The sequence below is a fragment of the Alnus glutinosa genome, chromosome 3, assembly GCF_958979055.1.
Source record: "Alnus glutinosa chromosome 3, dhAlnGlut1.1, whole genome shotgun sequence".
In the NCBI taxonomy this organism is placed as follows: Eukaryota; Viridiplantae; Streptophyta; class Magnoliopsida; order Fagales; family Betulaceae; genus Alnus; species Alnus glutinosa.
The window spans coordinates 30,366,773-30,372,772 of record NC_084888.1 but is presented as its reverse complement, the minus strand read 5'-3'; positions in this window follow the sequence as shown (position 1 = coordinate 30,372,772).

The following is a 6,000-nucleotide window of genomic DNA, read 5'->3' as shown; positions in this document are numbered from 1 at the left end:
TTACCATTATTTGGAGCTTTGATATTCTGTAACATTTAGAACACTTATTTAATTAGTAAAATTAGCTTATTAGATTCTCCATGTATTTCATATTATTCTTCTGTCTAGAAAAATCAACTTTTTAAAGGAACATCTATCAATGCATTGTTGTCTAAATGAAGCTAGAGAGATATAAGTTTCCAAAATCAGTTTCCTTAAATTGAACTCAAAACTCAAATAAAGCAAATGAACTATAGAGCATTAACTTTTCAAATAAAGTAAGGATAAATTAGAAAAATTATTTAAAAATTGTGTTCACCGATTTTCCAAAACAGACAACATGTGGGATATTCAAAATGAATTAGAAAACCAATCATATGGGATGGAGGGAAATAATATCCAAAATGAACAACTATAACATGATTTCTTTGAAAATAAATGAGGCCTAGCTAGAGTATGTACATAATTATAAGTACTATATGTACTCGATTAGATAAATGATTATTGTATAACTTTCGTACAACTTTAATAACTTTTTTTATTTTGTTTATGATCAACCATTTGATCTGTTTTCTTATATATGGGCCCTAAATATCTAATGGTTGATTTTAAAAAAAATTGTTAAAATTGTACAAAAGTTATACAAAAAACATTACTCACTCGATTAATAAGTGAATTATAAGGATATAGAATTTTCAAAAATCTAATCAAGCGTATGTACATGTTGCACATGTCAAGAGGTCCCACACTAAACATGAAGAAACCCAATTGCCAAAAGTCTATAATATATCCAAGATTCATATACCAAACACAGATTTGGATAACCGAACGGCCTTAATATTAAACCATTTATTTGGCATTGATAGTAAACATATATATATATAAATTTTGAAATTTGTAAGGTATAGACTTAAAGCTAGCTATATGGAAATTAACTATATCTTTATAATTAACAACTACATTAATGTATAATAGATATACATTTGACCTTAAATATTGTTTTATTAATCTTCATATTGGACACATATCGAGCTTATTAGATCCTATTCACGTCCTTTTCTTCCTCTCTTCTGGTCAAGAAAAGAACTCAACTAGCTATTTTATTTTTTTATTTTTTTTGTTTCGCTTTTTACATCACCTCTCAACCACCAAGAGATGAAACGAAAAGAAAAAGAGAAAAAAAAGAAAGAAAGAATATATATATATATACACAATAAAATAAGGGAGGCACGCAGAAGGTGGAAACAGAGGTAATGGCGACGTACGAGGGCATCGAATGGAGACTCTTCGACAGAGAGCATCAAAAGATGGGTTCATGGGATTCAGCGCGTGTAGGAAGTGTAATAAGGCTTTCATTGGATTCGACCCCCTCCGCGCACGGAAAGGCGATCGTGCTGTTACTGATCAGTGTGTCTCTGTCACTGTCACTGCTTCTGTCAGCAACTCTTCTTCGATCTCCTTCTCTCTCTCTCTCTCTCTCTCTCTCTCATTTATTCACGCCCCACACACTCCGGTTTGCCATTCAACGTACATCACCATGGACGATGCAGTCAAACCGCGGCAATATTTTTTTTTCTTTTTTGTTTTTCGCACTTCCCCACCAACGTTCTGGAGATCCTTCTAGCTACTACTAGCTAGTGCTGATTTGTAGTGTTTGTCAACCACGATATTATCAAAGCACGCCTAAATATGGGACTCATCCAGTATATATGTTTACGATAAATGTTTAATTTTTTTTCATTTTTGTTTATTTCTGTATAAAAAATAAGCAAATTTATAATTGAATATAGGTAATTCTATACATCATATTCATATTCATATTCATATTCATCTTATATCCCTCTAATTATAATGATGTTGTTTTTATAATCATTATTGAAATTGTAATTAATCATTATTAATTAAATAATGATTTTAAAAGTCATATCATTATTAAAGGGACATAAGAAAAATATTCGTATTGTGTATGATGTATATAATTACTCTTGAATATGTGAAACCTATGTAGATCACTCAAATTTAATGGTAATTTATTTTTATTTTTTTTCAAAAAAAAAAGAGAAAAATATGTAGAACATGTTGTATAGTACTGTAATATCACTTGGCACTTATCAATTAATGATTGTTTTTAAATAAAATACTAGATAGACGTGTGCTTTGTTATTATACACAACAATGATAAATAATATAGAATCGAAATGAGAAAAAATAAGAAAAAAAACAAGATACATATTTACATGTTTCAACAATATACTACTTTTGTATTATTCTTAATGCTCAAAAGAATATGAGCTAGCCACTTATTCTAACATTGTGGATCGGAACAAGAAAAGAATACTGGACAGCTTAAAAAAAAGGGGGGCTGGACAGACAATTAAAACAGTTAAAGACGTCCACGGGTCATTTTGACTATGAAATAGATAAAATTAAGAAGTAACGCTTCAGCTTTTTTATTATTATTTTTAAAGGTAAAAGTTGTATGACTTTCATTAAGAGTCATGAAGATTGAAGAGATAGTTTGCTTAGCAATTAAGTACAATATTTTTGGTCCTATGGGATAACTTAATCGGCTGGAGATCACACCTCATGAAACGAAGGTCACTAGTTCGAATTCTCCCTTCCCATCTTGTGTAGACATGTAAAAAAAAAAAAAAAAAAAAAAAAAAGTACAATATTTTTGAATAAATACATGCAAGATTATTCTTTCCATGTCCAAACTTGCTTCAAGGGATGTTAAATTACCGCTGTCACTAAATAATGAGCTGCATGCTTTGTTAGCTTTCTTTTTTATATGTCTCACATACCATAATTGACATCTATTCAACATAGTTTTGGTGTCCTCAATCAGTTGTTCATACCTACTTCAACAATAATAATCTTCTTTTTGTATAGCATGTACTATTTCCAACGCATGTCTTTCGATCATGACACGTTAAAGTCTCAAATCTCTATAAAATTCTACAAACTTCCATGTTTCTCAAGCCTCAACTGTATTTAGTTCAATTACAAACAAATTTGAACTACACATAAATGCCAACACATTTTCCTTGAAGTCTCTGACAATAACACCCACGCCGGCCTATATGCTTTTTAATATTATCTATTGATGCATCCAAGTTTGTTTTTAGGAAAAAATCATATTTAGTGCTTAAGTTTTAATCTGATTTGGATTTACTCCTTAGGTTTTCAATTTTAAAGTCCGATCCTTAAGTTTTACACAAGTTTCAAATTGATCCCTCTATTATTTTACAGTCAAAGTTAACGATTTTCTATTTGTTACATGTATTCATTTGACATTCTATGGTTCATGTTAGTACCAAATACAATGTCAATGTCCATGTCAGCATCAAAGTTAACGGTTATCCATCTAATGTTAAAATCTAGAAAATTAAGATGACGGAGAATATAGTTTTTGTTTCTAAATTTGAGTCTTCTTCTTCTTCTTTTTTCTTTTTTTTTTTTTTTTTCTTTTTCTATGGATGATTTGGTGCTTAATGATATGACATTGATATTAGGTGCTAATATGGACACTGATATGTCAATTGAGACACATGAAATATGACAAACTATTAATTTTGAGGAAAAAAAAGTGACAGATAGACCTATTTAAAATTTGTACAAAATCTAAAGACTATATTCTTGAAATTATAAACTGAATGACTAAATTCAAATAAGATAAAAACCTAAGGACTAAATATGATTTTTTTTTTTTTTTTTTTTTCCCTTGTTTTTATCACCTCAACAGGTGGCTTTTCCCATTTTGTGATTAGTTTGTCGTATTGTTTAATTGATGGGATTATTATGGTTTTTCAGCATATACATAGTTTTGAAGGTAGGTTTTGATGAATGTTAAGAGAGTACGTACACCTCAAATGGATAGAATGCCATTTTTAAAATGTATATATATAGATTAATTAACTTGTCTCATATAACAAGTGAACAAAATGTAATTAACAAAACATTGTAATTAATCCAAGAGTACTTCAAATGAAAGCTCCTATTTTAATTATTGAAATACGGATAAAAAGTGTTAGAATATAAATTAATAATTTTTTATTATCTTAAAATTTTAACATAAGTGATGATTTAACAAAAAAAAAAAAAGAAAAAAAAAAAGAAAAAGAGGAACGAAATTGAAATGAGCATAAATGAATAATCTTGAAATCGAGTTCAAGGTAAGCCACCAAGCAATCATTCGATCTCCCGTCCCACCAAGTTAATTAATGCTTCAATCTTGTTGATGGATTACAACTTGCTTCCGGAATCTAAGAAGTCAAGGTACCATGCTCAAGCACGCAACTCTTGAAGTCAAAAGGCATGAAGCGTAGCCAGTTAACGCCATATTGAATTCTTTATTTTACATGGAAATAAATAAATATATATATATATATATATCAGAACCAACAACGAATCAGAATGCATGCTTAAAACTTGAATTTAGGTAAATCGAACTAATTTTCAAAGTCAACTATATATATAAATTGACCCTGTACATGTTGTACGTGGGTGTCACATCTTAAGTTACACTCACACGTATAGCTGGCCTTTTACTACGTACCTATGCGTGTGTGGCTCATCAAATTGCTTGAATGAGCCATGCTAATTAATCTTTCATTCCTTTCTATTGTTTAAATAATAATTAAAAAAAAAAAGAGAAAAAGAGAAAATACACTTAACTCTCTCTAAGTATGACATTTGTTTGTACGTTCTAGCATTTAATGTTCAAAAAAATAACATTCGACCTTCACAAATTAACAAAGCGTGGCGAGTTAGCCCATCTAACTTTTTATGTCTTTTTTGACTGAATTCCAGTCATGTGCGTCGCACTTGACTTTTAATAATTTGAACTCCTCAAAATTCTCCATTAGGATAAAATATTAAAAAATAAATAAATAAATAAAAGGCGGCCAAATAGGGGTAGCTGGCCACCCCAATTTCCCAAATGAGGGGAGTCGAAACCACTCCCATTTAGCTGGATTAGGGGTCATTCGGCCAAATGTGGTGGACAAAACCACCTCTTGGCCACATTTTTTTTATTGTTATTATTTTTATTTTGTTATTTTAGTTTTTTTTTATTTTGTTTATTTATATTTTACCTTCTTTTTTTTTTTTTTTGTAGTTTTCTTTTCTTTTCTTTTCTTTTTTACATTTTATCTTTATGAAGCATTTTGGGGAGTTCACATTGTTAAAAGTCGCGCAACCCACATTACTAGCATTCTGTCTAAAAAGGTGAAAAAAGTTGATAGAACGACTAACTTGCCATAATTAAATAGTTTGAAAGGGTTGAATGCCACTTTTTGAACATTTGACCTTTTGTGTTGCCTTTGTTAGCGACCATTAGTGGTCGCCCTGGTTCTCTTAATGGGCTAGGTAATTTATTTGACCCATTTCCGCTGGTTTCTTTGCTCCTTGGATGCCGCACTAATTTCTGATTGTATTGAGGCTGTTGTCCGCCCATATTTGGTTTAATTTAGTTGTAATTCTCATTTTTCCCTTCCCCTCATCAAATAGATATAGAAAATAAATAATTAAAAAAACCTATTGTAAATATCTTTAAAAATTAATTAGTGATGGATGTAATGATTTATGATAGAATATTAAGTAAATAATTAAATTAATTATTTTCTAGAATAACTGGTGATTATATTTAACAATTTAATTTAAGGGTTAGGCAGCAAGAGTCGCCATTAATAAGCTTTAAAATAAAAAATAAAAAAATCGGATTTGTTTTTCAGATTTTTGGAATAGCATAACATTAACACCTTTTGCTAAAACAAATGTTATGGCTTATATATCATAAATTTCATTTCACATCAACACCAAATTAATCCTATTATGACATCATTTTCTAGAGTGTAAGAGGGAGAGTGCATTTGGCACTGCGATTTCACAAAACAAAAGTATAATTTTAAATGAAATTGCAAAAAAAACATATCATATGAGAGTATGTTTTTAAAAAATTACGTAGAAAAATCGGTGTTTTCATTTGGTTGGAGTTTGATTAGAGTATGATGTTTGAAC